Source organism: Salmo salar, chromosome ssa16 (assembly GCF_905237065.1).
Source record: "Salmo salar chromosome ssa16, Ssal_v3.1, whole genome shotgun sequence".
Taxonomy (NCBI): Eukaryota; Metazoa; Chordata; class Actinopteri; order Salmoniformes; family Salmonidae; genus Salmo; species Salmo salar.
This window is the reverse complement of record NC_059457.1, coordinates 45,268,998-45,282,811: the sequence shown is the minus strand read 5'-3', so window position 1 is coordinate 45,282,811 and position 13,814 is coordinate 45,268,998. Positions and strand designations below refer to the sequence as shown.

Here is a 13,814-nt window from a genome sequence, read left to right as displayed (position 1 = left end):
ATTACGCAGGTGAACGTCTGTTTCACCTGAGGCAGGGGACGAGGAGCGCGCAGGATTTCTCTTTGGACTTCCGGACCCTGGCTGCCAGCGCAGGATGGAACGACGGCCCTGATCGATCACTACCGGTGCAGTCTGCGCAAGGACGTCCGTCGGCAGTTGGCCTGCTGAGACACCACCCTCACGTTGGACCAGCTGGTGGACCTGTCCATCCGGCTGGACAACCTGCTGGCCACCCGCGGGTGTCCGGATCGGGGCCCATCAGTTCCATCCCCCAGCACCTCCGCTCCGACGCCCATGGAGCTGGGAGGTGCTGTGCTTAGGGCGACTGGAGGAGGGGCCATTCCCTGCACCATCTGTGGCCGCAGAGGGCACACTGCTGGTCGGTGCTGGGGAGGTTGCTCAGGGAGTCGAGGCAGCAGGCAGGGCACTGTCGTGTCACCCCAGGTGAGTCGGTACCAGGCTCTGTGTTATATTTTTTGAATACTTTAGTAAATACGTTTATTACTCATATCTGCTGTCCTTCGCCTGACTTTCTACACCAGCTACACACAGGCCGATTACAGGTAAAGTAACGGATTACAGTTACAGGTTTTTTGTAATCCCTTACTTGTAACGTGTTACATGTAATTCGTTACTCCCTAACTCTGCTGACAAAGTACTTAGGATGGAAACAAGACTTTCAGACAAAGACATGTTCAACATTGTTATTGAATACTTGGAACGTTACAAGGACTGCGTTGTCTACTTTGCTAAGTGGTGGGACGAGATGCTTTCATTTGAGGATCAAGTGTTTCTGGCGCTTATGAAGTTGAGTCACAGCTACACCAACTTGCACCTGGCTCAACTATTCCGTTGTAGTGCAAGCACTGTCAGTAATGTTACCATCACTTTCATTCACGTGATCCACAAGCTTTTTTACATTAGCATCATAAAGACTGTTCCAAGTCAAGAGAAGAACCAAACGTGCTTGCCTGTGTCTTTTCAGGGGTCCAGCAGAAACTGCAGGATGGTCATTGACTGTACTGACAGAAGTTAATACTCCCAGTCCGATGGATCTGCAGAAGCAAACCTACTCTGTGTACCGTTCAATGCACTCCTTCAAGCTACTCCTGGGATTTGCACTTAATGCGGTGATAACATGCAGTGATCTGTATCCAGGATCTTTGTCGGACAAAGACATTGTCCAGAAGTCAGGGTTTGAGAAGATCTTCACGTCTTGAGACATGAATTTAGCAGACAAAGGCTTCTTGATCCAGAACTTGATGCCTGCAGGAGTCACTCCATTCCTGAATGACGGAAGGTTCCCAGAGAGTTAGATACATCTCACAAAAGACATAGCGAGAAACATGATCCATGTGGAGAGGGCAAATACCAACTAAAACATAACATTTTTGGAGGTTCATCCCACCTTATCTGTGTTCTTATAGTGATGTGCTGATGGAGACTTGCTGTGCACCTCCAAGACCCACTCATCAGAAAAGTAGCTGTTGATTGGGAAACAAGGACAAACAATGAGGCATGAGGATTGGGTGTTGAGGGGCCACTTGTCACATTGTCCAAGGTGGGTTTGTGTTATGATAAACAATGCATTTTCTGTCCAGATAAAGATGTTGATACAGCATTGAAAAAGACCCACCACTGACAAAATGTCTCTTTGTTTTCCAGTCCAAGGAGTGCATCCCTCAGACCATCTGGTGCATGGACATCCTGTGGCAGTGTGATGCGAGCATCCAGTTGTAGAGACTACAGCACATCAAGCCTTTGGACAGACAGGTCAGTAACTCACCAAATATGATACAAAGAATTTGTAGCTGCATCGAAATGTTACCTTGTCCACTTTTCCCCATGTTTTAGACATGAGACGTGACATGCGGAACATCAGGCTCACCCCACGAGAAGCAGTGCATGATCAAAGCCACCCTCAGCAAGGAGATCTGCTGGGAGTGATGTCTCTACCATTCTAAATTTACCAGAAAAGGAAGCTCCACACAACAAAGGAGGTAAGAAATAATTTAAACATCACAAATATTAATTTCCACTGTGCCCATGATCAAATGCAATGTGAATTGTGTTGTGCTACTGAATGAAACTGAGGAGATGCACTCAGACCAACCTTTGTGATTGCATGAACTACTTACATTAACTACATTACTTTAGTTGGCTGCTTTGAGCAAAACTTGTATGTAATATAACCTATTCTGGGAGCCTGCGTGTGTATGAACTATGTGGAATATTTTTGGACCATTGGCTTCCCTGAAATGCACTAACAGGAGGTATGACGAGAACGCTGATCCAGTGCCCCCCTAAAAAACTGATTGGAATAAAACCTCAAGGTAAGAACAAAAACTGATGCAAAAACTATTGACAAGATATTTACAGATGTTCACTGTTGCAGTGGCAATATTGGGAGCATGTGGTCCTGGAAAAACTGCTATACCTACACTGCTGCTCGATCATCCTATTTTTCCAACTTAATTGAGGAAAATAAGAACAATCCTACATTTATTTTTGATACTGTCGCAAAGCTAACTAAAAGCAAATTACGGACTCCTCTTTAAATCTGCGTATACCTCCAAAGCTCAGTTGTCCTGAGTCTGCACAACTCTGCCAGGTCCTAGGATCAAGGGAGGCACTCAAGTTTTTTAGTAATATATCTCTTGACACATTGATGAAAATAATCATGGCCTCTAAACCTTCAAGCTGCATACTGGACCCTATTCCAACTAAACTACTGAAAGAGCTGCTTCCTGTGCTTGGCCCTCCTATGTTGAACATAATAAACGGCTCTCTACCCACCGGATGTGTACCAAACTCACTAAAAGTGGCAGTAAAATCTTGAAAATGCCAAACCTTGACCCAGAAAATGTAAAAAACTATCGGCGTATATCGAATCTCCCATTCCTCTCAAAACTTTTTGAAAAAGCTGTTGCGTAGCAACTCACTGCCTTCCTGAAGACAAACAATGTATACGAAACACTTCAGTCTGGCTTTAGACCCCATCATAGCACTGAGACTGCACTTGTGAAGCACTGACAGCACTGGCAGTTCTAGTGTTGAGAATGTGAAGAGGGTGAAGGTAGTAATGGTGTTTGATGTGACCACGGGATCTCATCTACACCCTATTCGATTAACCAATGCCGTTAAGAAAGAGATAGGGGGCCTCCCGAGTGGGGCAGCGGTCTAAGGCACTGCAGTGCTTGAGGCGTCACTACAGATCCGGGTTCGATCTGTGTTACAGTCGGCCATGACCGGGAGACCCATGAGGCGATGCACAATTGGCCCAGCGTCGTCCGGGTTAGGGGAGGGTTTGGCCAGCTGGGATGTCCTTGTCCCATCACGCTCTAGCGTTGTTTCCTCCGACACATTGGTGCGGCTGGCTTCTGGATTAAGCGAGCAGTATGTCAAGAAGCAGTGCGGCTTGGTGGGGTCTTGACCTTTGCCTCTCCCGAGTCCGTACGGGAGTTGCAGAGATGGGACAAGACTGTAACGACCAATTGAATATCACGAAAATAGGGGTAAAAAGTAAAAAATTATCATTTAAAAAAAGGTTGAGATAAGGGAGGTCACATTAGCCTGGTTCATTGGTAATGGTAGTCTATTAATATTCTATTCTGACCATGTTCAGCAAGGGGAGATTCTGAAATGAAAACTCTCAATGGGAAGAAAATCTCCAGTCATGTCCCTGGAGCTTCGGCTAAACTGAGGTTGGTCATTTCTGGGGTTCCACTATTTATGTCTATAGATTATATAAAAGAAAATGTAGAGGGGGCATAGTGGTTGAAGCCAAAAGGCTGTTCCGTAAAATAGAGGGGCAGAGAACTGAAAGCCTGTCAGTATTATTCATGTTTGAGAAGGTTTTACCTAAGAAAGTACAGATGGGCTTCCTGGCTTTCACTGTTAGACACTTCGTCCCGATTCCATTAAGGTGTTTTAAATGCCAAAGAATGGGACATGTAGTGGCTCTGTGCAAAGGAAAGAAAAGATGTGCGAAGTGTGGAGAGGAACATGATTATGGTGAATGTGGGAACAATGTCAAAGTTAAATGTTGTAATTGTGGGGGGGAACACATTTGGTGGATGGCGGTTGCAGAAAGAGGCTAGAGAGGCCCATAGATATAAAATCACTCATAATGTATCTTATCAGAGGCTGCAAGGCAGATTGGTGGAACTATTAGTCAGAATGATGGAGACAATATGGTTTACTCCTGGAATAAGTGGACCTGCTGTCGGAAATGTTCCTTATGTTGGTCCAGACATGGATACGAGACCTGCTCAGAAATCTTGCTCTCGCAAATGTGTTGTTTCAAAGGACACCTTAATAGTTAAATCAGATTGACTTTATAGCCTTCATTGGAAAGGTTATCAACCTGACTGTGTTCGTGGAAAGAAGACCTGCCAAGTTGACGATCACTGTGGAAGCAGCAGAGTTGTTAGGAGTAACAATGTTACTGTCGCCATGATTGTTGATATGTTGACTCCTAGTAATACCAATGATGGAATGTCTCAGTATGATGATAATTAGAGTTGTGGGTTTTGTTATACTTCAGTGGAATGCCAGAAGCCTTATTGCTAACTGTTAGGAGTTGAAGAAATGTGTAATAGATTTCAAGATCAAACCTGATGTGATATGTGTTCAAGAAACATGGCTTAGACCACATCTTGATTTTATTATTCCTTGTTATTGTTCAATCATATCTGATAGATCGACTGGACAGGGTGGTGGTTGTGCTACATTCATAAGAGAAGGTCTTGTATATCGTAATATAACTGTCCCATCTGAATATGAATGTGTGATGGTGGGAATCTACAGTGCCGGTAGTAATATTAAGGTATAACATTTTTACAACCCTTGTCGTCAACTATCTGTAGCGATGTTTGATGAAATATCAGGGGAATTGGGCTCTAGAAAGATATGGTGCAGCAACTTTAATACACACATGGGGAAGCACACATACAGATGCTAATGGTACTATTGTGGAAGATATGATGGAAACGAGCATTAGTATGTCTTAACGATGGATGTGGTCCAACAGTTGATGTTGTTACAGGGGTTACATCCTGCCCGGAGCTCACACTGGCTTCTAACTCTATTGCATCTATGTGTGAATGGAATGGAATGAATGATTCTACTGTTGGAAGTGATCATTTCCTGATTTGGTGTACCATGATCTTTGATGTTAATATTCTAGATAGGGCACCATTCAGAAGATAGGGCTTTCATATTGCAGACTGGGAAAAGTTTGGTGATCATTGCTTAAAGTCTGTTCGACAGTTGTCTTTAGAGAGGCCGGTTGATGTATGTGCTGCCTCTGTGACCTCTCTGATGCTGCAAATGTATATGTACCAGTGAGTGAAGTGAGTGAGAAAAGGAAGATGGTTCCTTGGTGGACTGAAGAGTACACTGTGGCTATTCAAGAAAGAAATTGGGCTTACAGAGTGCTGCGTAGGAATATGACTCCTGAGAATATAGTTGATTTCCAAAGAAAGGTACTAAAGCTCTTTGGAAATCTTTGGAAATCAACTAGATTCACAGGAGTTATATTCCTACGCCCGTAGGAGCATTCTCCATCCATTTCATCTATCAGCCTGTGTTGCTTTCCCCCATTATTCAGTGTGCCTGAAATAGGGCTGTGGTGGTCATGACATTTTGTCAGCCAGTGATTGTCATGTAAATAGTTCCGGTCTTACGGTAATTGCCCGTTAATTAACATAAACACGTTTAGCATCTCTGGCTTCCACAAATAGCCTACAAGCCACTGTTGCAGACCTTTGGAACATCTACATTTTAAAAAGTCTAATAAATCAATTTAAAATAGCCTACATCTTCACAATAAATCCATTATTTATTTTAGACAGGTCTAAAGAAGCATGATATGAAGAAAATGTAGTCTATTTCAGAAGAACAGAATAGCATACTCTGTTGTTGTCTTGATCTGGCTATGTCAAATGGCTGTGGGCTACACTAGTTCATTTAGCAGACAAGATTTGCTTAGAATTCCGTGGTATTATTTTATAGTATGAAGAATACAATTGAACTAAGCTGAATAAAATCGAAAGGATATTTTCTACAAACAATTTGAGTGAGTGCGCACATGTGGCTATTCTGTGTTGAGCGGTTAACAAAGAAATAGGTTCTCCTATATGCTTAATTTAGAGTTATTAATGTAACTTTAGTTGTTCTACAAACGTTGAGCTATATGTTTTGATGTTTAATACATTGTAAGGCTGCATGATGTGACTCTAATGATGATTTGGAAAAAGTCGCTGTCACGCCCTGACCATAGAGAGCCCTTGGTTCTCTATGGTATTGTAGGTCAGGGCGTGACTAGGGGGTGTTCTAGTCTTTTCATTTCTATGTTGGCGCTCTTGGTATGGTTCCCAATTAGAGGCAGCTGATGTTCGTTGTCTCTAATTGGGGATCATACTTAAGTTCTCCATTGTTCCCACCTGGGTTGTTGGATATTGTTTGTGTTAGTGTGTTTAGCACTACGGCTTTCACGTTCGTTTTATGTTTGTTTATGGTTTTGGTAGTTTCACTATATAATAAAGTATGTGGAACTCAACTCACGCTGCGCCTTGGTCCGCTCTGTGCCGACAAACGTGACAGAATATCCCACCACAAAAGGACCAAGCAGCGTGCAACGGAGGGAAAAGTGAGTTGGACCTGGGAAGAGATCATGGGAGGATGCGAGACCCTTCCTTGGCGGGAGTCGCCAGGAAATCAGGAAGGACAGCAACGACGCCGGGGGCCGCGGCCACAGAAACCCCAAGATTTTTTTTGGGGGGGGGGGCACGAGGGAGCAGTGGAGAGTGCCAGAGCCCGAATGGGAGTCGATGGAGGAGTGCAATGAGGGATACCGGAGAGAAGAGTTAGCGAGGAGTAGGCTACAGCGCAAGCGTGTCTTCAGTCCGCTGCCACAGAAACCCCAAGATTCTTTTTTGGGGGGGGGGGGGCACATGGAACTGGTGGCTGAGCAGAGGGAAGAGCCAGAGATCATCAGGGAGGTGATGGAGAAGTTGGGGGAGAGAGAGAGGAGAGAGATGTTGGTCAAGTGTGTTCTACTCAACATTCGACCTGAAGAGCCTGTCAGCAGTCTGGTGAAGTCTGTGCCGGTTTCATGCATCTAGCCTCCAGTGCGCCTCTCCAGTCCGGTACGTCCTGTGCCAGCTCCCCGCACTCACCCTGAAGTGTGTGTGTCATCAGTCCGGTGAAACCTGTACCGGCTCCACACACCAGACCTCCAGTGCGCCTCCCCAGCCTGGTACGTCCTGTGCCTGCTCCCCGCACTCGCCCTGAAGTGCGTGTCACCAGTCCTGTGCCACCTGTGCTGGCTCCATGCATCAGGCCTCCAGTGCGCCTCCCCAGTCTGGTATGTCCTGTGCCGGCTCCCCGCACTTGCCCTGAAGTGCGTGTCACCAGTCCGGTGCAACCTGCGCCGATGCCCAGTCCAGGCACGGTGTCCAGTCCTGCTCCAAGGCCGTAGCCTTCCTCTGCGCCGGTGCCCAGTCCAGGCACGGTGTCCAGTCCCGCTCCAAGGCCAGAGCCTTCCTCTGCGCCGGTGCCCAGTCCAGGCACGGCGTCCAGTCCCGCTCCAAGGCCAGAGCCTTCCTCTGCGCCGGTGCCCAGTCCAGGCACGGCGTCCAGTCCCGCTCCAAGGCCGTAGCCTTCCTCTGCGCCGGTGCCCAGTCCAGGCACGGTGTCCAGTCCCGCTCCAAGGCCAGAGCCTTCCTCTGCGCCGGTGCCCAGTCCAGGCACAGCGGCCAACCCAGCTCCATGGCCGGAGCCTTCCTCTGCACCGGTGCCCAGACCAGGCACGGCGTCCAACCCAGCTCCATGGCCAGAGCCTTCCTCTGCGCCGATGCCCAGTCCAGGCACAGCGTTCAGCCCGGCGCCATGGCCAGATCCGGGGTCTGGGCGGGGGCGGCGACCCGCACCGGAGCCGCCACCGACACTAGTCACCCCCCCTACCCTACCCTCCCCATTTGGTTTCAGGTTTTGCAGCCGGAGTCCGCACTTTTGGGGGGTACTGTCACGCCCTGACCATAGAGAGCCCTTGGTTCTCTATGGTGTTGTAGGTCAGGGCGTGACTAGGGGGTGTTCTAGTCTTTTCATTTCTATGTTGGTGCTCTTGGTATGGTTCCCAATTAGAGGCAGTTGATGTTCGTTGTCTCTAATTGGGGATCATACTTAAGTTCTCCATTGTTCCCACCTGGGTTGTGGGATATTGTTTATGTTAGTGTGTTTAGCACTACGACTTTCACATTTGTTGTATGTTTGTTTATGGTTTTGGTAGTTTCACTATATAATAAAGTATGTGGAACTCAACTCACGCTGCGCCTTGGTCCGCTCTGTACGATGAACGTGACAGTCGCATGAAAGGCATGACCTCTGCTTTGTTTTTTGTGCAGGCTGTAAACACTTCATTAGTCTTTCATTCACAATCTGACAAGCACTTAATAATGCCTCAAATGTCACGCCAGCATCCCCTTTGTGTGGTTGTAATGTACCCTAAAAATCCATGCAATGTGCTTAATATTAGGAAAGTTGAGATATATATATATATAGTAGGCCTAGCCTATAGAAAGCTGATGGGATCCTCCTCTTTTTAATAGAGGCCATCACTCTGTTTTCTTGCACAATTGCATAGCCTATAGAAATGTTGCCAACATGAGCTCATGGGCTCTCATGAAGTGTTTGATTAGATTTTGGATTAGATTTTCATTGATGTCAGAGTGATTAGAGAGACAATAGAGTTCTGAGTAACAGGCAGTTAGCAGGTTTGGTAGGATACTAATGACCATCAGCAGCATCAGAGCTTGGAGAAGCCTAATTACCGTGACTAAGCGGTCAAGTGGAATTTGACTGCCTTCATGACTCGTGACCGCCAGTGTCACCGCAAAATCCCTACATATGGTCATTAAGAGAAATGCATGGAGACAATTCTGCTCTACAATAGGCAGGGGTACTGAGCTGGGGGATGCATGGTCTATGCATGGTCTATGTTGAAGAAGATGACTGGAAGAAGCAAGTCCACTCAAAATCGAGTAAAATAAGAATTTGTCCTTAACTGACTTGCCTAGTTAAATAAAGGTTAAATAACAAATAAATACTGTTCTAGATGACTGTTGGGAATATACTAGTTAGACAAGGCAGTGGTTTTGGTAGGATAGTTGGATAGCTTGCTGATGAAAGTGGTTTGAGGGAGTTGGAGGTTGGCCCTTCTTTGGTGATAGGGTATGTTCCTCCATGGCTACGCCCAGATCTCATTGTTGATCTAACCTGGGTAGAGAAAAGGAAAGATTGGTCAGTAGTCAGGGATATCGGAAAACTGGTTGATGCTTTTTTTACCATTTTTCACAGATGGATCTAAGGACCCAGATAGTGGGCACACAGGAGCAGGTGTTTACCTTCCTGAATTTGATGTGCAGATATGTAGAAGACTAACAGATGAACTGTCAGTATACTCAGTTGAACTGTCGGCGATAATAGTTGCCCTCCAGTGGGTGGTATCACGTTTCAGGTAAGACGCAAATGCAGACTTTGTTGAAGTAACAATGTTTATTACAGCAACGGGGCAGGCAAACGACAGGTCAAGGCAGGCAGGAGTCGATAATCCAGAGTAGTGGGGCAAAGGTCCAGGACGGCAGACAGGCTCAGGTCAGGCAGAGGTTGGTAATCCAGAGTAGTGGCAAAGGTCCAGGACGGCAGGCAGGCTCAGGTCAGGCAGAGGTTGGTAATCCAGAGTAAAGGCAAAGATACAGGACGGTAGGCAGGCTCAGGGTCAGGCAGAGTGGTCAGGCAGGCGGGCTCAGAGTCAGGACAGGCAAGGGGCAAAAAAAAGAGAGACTGGGGAAAAGCAGGAGCTGAGAAAACCGCTGGTTGACTTGTCAAACAAGACAATCTGGCAACAGAGAACACAGGTATAACTACTCAGGGGATAATGGGGAAGATGGGCAACATCTGGAGGGGGGTGGAGACGAGCACAAGGACAGGTGAAACAGATCAGGGTGTGACAGGTGGAGGACGTACAACCTGTTAGAATTATAGTATGCTCAGATTCTCTGTCTATTGAATAGTTTATCATCTGGTAAATCTAATAGGAGTGACCTACTATTGGAGGTATTAATGTTATTATGGAGAATTGAGTGAGATTCTGCTGGGTCCCAGCTCATTCGGGTGTGGAAGGGAATGAAATTGTAGACCAGTTAGCTGAAACAAGATATAATTTATATTAATGTTCCACTGGATCGAGGTGAGGCCAAATGTAAGATCAGAGCCATTTTGATAGATGTGTGGCAGAAGAGATGAGATTCTGAGTACAAGGGCCCTCCAAAGAAAGGTCGGTGGACACAGATTCAAAGGTCAGATTAGGAAGGAAGAGGTGGTGTTTGTTTGATTGCGCTCAGGACATTGTACATTGAACTTGTCATTACATCTGGTTGGCAGCATGTGAATGGTTTGTGTCTGGAGGGTATGGTTGATGAAACAGTGGAGCATGTGTTCTTATATTGTTGTAAGTATGTTGAAGAGATGGAAAGATTGAAGTATAGGGTCATTGAGGTTGGACGGGGTTGGATGGGGGGTGGAAGGGATTTGGGGGATGGGGGAGGGTCTATTAAAAGTTAGTAGGGCTCTTTTTTATTTTCTCAGAAGTACTGAGTTAGGTAGGAGGATTTAGAAATATGTTGTAAACCGGGATTGACCACACACTCCAGCACAGTAGGTGGTGGCACGTTTTGCTAAATGTTTTTGATATGAAAGAATGTCTTAACTTTGAGGACAGAATTTCCATTTCACTTTCATTTCTACCTGTCAAGAGTAATCACTAGCCAAAAACTCAACTTCACGACCTATGATGGAGTTGCGCAACGACGAGTGTGGGCAAACTGCACCTCCGACTACATCGACTCGCTGTCAGTCAATAGTTGTAAAAATGTCCATTATTTAATGCCTACTGAAAAATACTAAAGGCTGATCAGGGAGGACCATGTATAACTGGCACTAGTAGAGAGCTATAGGTGCCAGTGGATACGATACAGCCGCCACAGGTCTGTCCAGCAAGAACAAGTCAGATGTCTTCAGATCAGGTTTATTACAGATAAGGGTTCACCACACTCCTTGTATTGACAGTGTAAACGAAAGTGGTCCTATGGAGGAATATATAATATAGAGTCTAGATATAATGTACATACACATAGGAATAGCGTAAACAGGGTAGGATACAGTAGCCTAAAAACATCTCTGAATTACCATTCACACTATAATGACCAGACAGTAATACCACAGTTATATGACTGAATACAACAATGTAGTATACAGGTAAATAATGCACACAAAAGAAAATGACCACTGATAAGAATAGGCCAGATCTACACCAATGTAATTACATAGAAAGTAGCTGGACTAGCAAGACCATGCTAAATAAGACATGCTAAATAATTACATGCTAAATAAGGCAAATACAATACACGGTAGCATGAGGCTACATAAAGGTGCTGAATGTCCATAAACACGGCTATATGAGTAAAACAGACAATATAACACTTAAGAATAATGCATATTTTAGGCCTTGCCAATTCATTGATATTCACATTATTATTACATTCTAAAATACAACGTGAACATTGCTTGACTAAATACCCTGCACAAAAAATATACACGCAACATGCAACAATTTCAAAGATTTTACTGAGTTACAGTTCGTAAGGAAATCAGTCAATTGAAATAAATTCATTAGGCCCTGATCTATGGACTTCACATGACTGGGAATACAGATATGCATCTGTTGGTCACAGATACCTTAAAAAAAGGTAGGGGGGTGGATCAGAGAACCAGTCAGTATCTGGTGTGACCACCATTTGCCTCATGCAGCGTGACACACCTCCTTCGCATAGAGTTGATCAGGCTGCTGATTGTAGCCTGTGGAATGTTGTCCCACTCCTCTTCAACAGTTGTGCGAAGTTGCTGGATATTGGCGGGAACTGGAACACACTCTCGTACACGTCGATCCAGAGCATCCCAAACATGCTCAATGGTAGACATGTCTGGTGAGTATGCAGGCCATGGAAGAACTGGGTCATTTCAGCTTCATAGAATTGTGTACACATCCTTGCGACATGGGGCCGTGCATTATCATGCTGAAAATTGAGGTGATGGCGGCAGATGAATGGCATGTCAATGGCCCTCAGGATCTCGTCCCGTTATGTCTGTGTATTCAAATTGCCATCAATAAAATGAAATTGTGTTCGTGGTCCGTAGCTTATGCCTACCCATACCATAACCCCACTGCCACCATGGGACACTCTGTTCACAACATTGACATCAGCAAACTGCACGTCCACACAACATCATACACGCTGTCTAGCATCTGCCTGGTACAGTTGAAACCGGATTAATCCGTGAAGAGCACACATCTCCAGTATGCCAGTAGCAATCGAAATTGAGCATTTGCCCACTGAAGCCGGTTACAACACCAAACTGCAGTCAGGTCAAGTGCCTGGTGAGGACGACGAGCACGCAGATGAGCTTTCCTAAGACAGTTTCTGAGAGTTTGTGCAGAAATCCTTTGGTTGTGCAAACCCACAGTTTCATCAGTTGTCTGTTTGGCTAGTTTCAGACGATCCAGCAAGGTGAAGAAGCCGGATGTGGAGGTCCTGGGCTGGCCTGGTTACATGTGGTCTGCGGTTGTGAGGCCGGTTGGACGTACTGCCAAATTCTCTAAAACGATGTTGGAGGCAGCTTATGGTAGAGAAATGAACATTCAATTCTCTGGCAACAGCTCTGGTGGACATTCCTTGTGGAAGAAGGTTGAGCAGAGCTAGTTGGACTGCTCTCAACTCCAACATGTTGATGTGGAGTTTGGACCAGATGGAGCTCCCGTTCTCACCCGCAATACTGATCACCATCCTGTCAAGGAGGTGTCTGTTTGAACCAGTTCCCTCCGATAGACCCTGCCCGGGTGTATCCCACCTGAAAGGAATTTCAGGGGTCGTCATCTTGCCAGTGCTCGCGTGCATTCCTTGAACACAGTTAGGTGACAATACCCGTGTTCCTTGGGATGTAGACCTTGAGTATTAAACCACCTCTGCAGGGGTCTCAAGTGTAGAAGGCCCAATAGGGTCAAAAGAGGGGCTGCGGAGAGGAGACTCATTAGTCTCTGACACTGAAGAACAGTCCCGTTCTGGTCTTGGACAAAAGGCTTGAGGTGATCTACAATTTTCTGAACTCGCTTTTCGGTGAGGTGTGCCCTCATTAGAGACAAGTCGATCCGCATGCCTACAAACATCACAATTTTTGTGGGTGGACCAGGTGGCTTTTTTTGCATGTTCAACCTGAGGCCTAGTTCTGAGATGTGCTTCAGGAGAGATGTCGTGTCTGCTCCTGCCTGTTCTCGTAACTGAGGGCAGATTAGCCAATTGTCTAGGTAATTTAGTACTATCATCCCTTGTGATGTTAGGGGTGCTAGAGTGGCATCCATGTATTTTATGAATGTTCTTGGTGCCAGGGAGAGGCCGAAAGGTAACACTTGGTACTTGTACGCTATGCCGTTGAATGCAAAAAGCAGGAACGTCCTGTGAGCCGGGTGGATCGGTATGTGGAAGTAGGTATCTTTTAGGTCGACAGTGGTGAACCACTGGCCTGGGCTGATAGCATCTTGATGTGGAGCGTTTTCAAGCACTGGTTGAGAGGCCTCAAGTCCAGGATAGGGCAAAAGTCGCCATCCCTCTTGGGGACTAGGAAATATACTCCATAGAACCCACTATGCTGTCCTGTTGGTTTGAGTTGTCTGATTGCATTCTTCTCCAGCAGGGAGG

General features: G+C 45.9%; 1 long non-coding RNA gene across 1 annotated transcript; it reads left to right on the top strand.

Moving 5' to 3' along the window:
- The first annotated feature begins 1,422 nt into the window (after positions 1–1,422).
- On the top strand, positions 1,423–1,994 carry LOC106574069 (uncharacterized). The gene is made up of 3 exons (XR_001321467.1): positions 1,423–1,561; positions 1,666–1,773; positions 1,855–1,994. It is a non-coding gene; the product is annotated as an uncharacterized lncRNA (long non-coding RNA).
- The last annotated feature ends 11,820 nt before the right edge of the window (positions 1,995–13,814 follow it).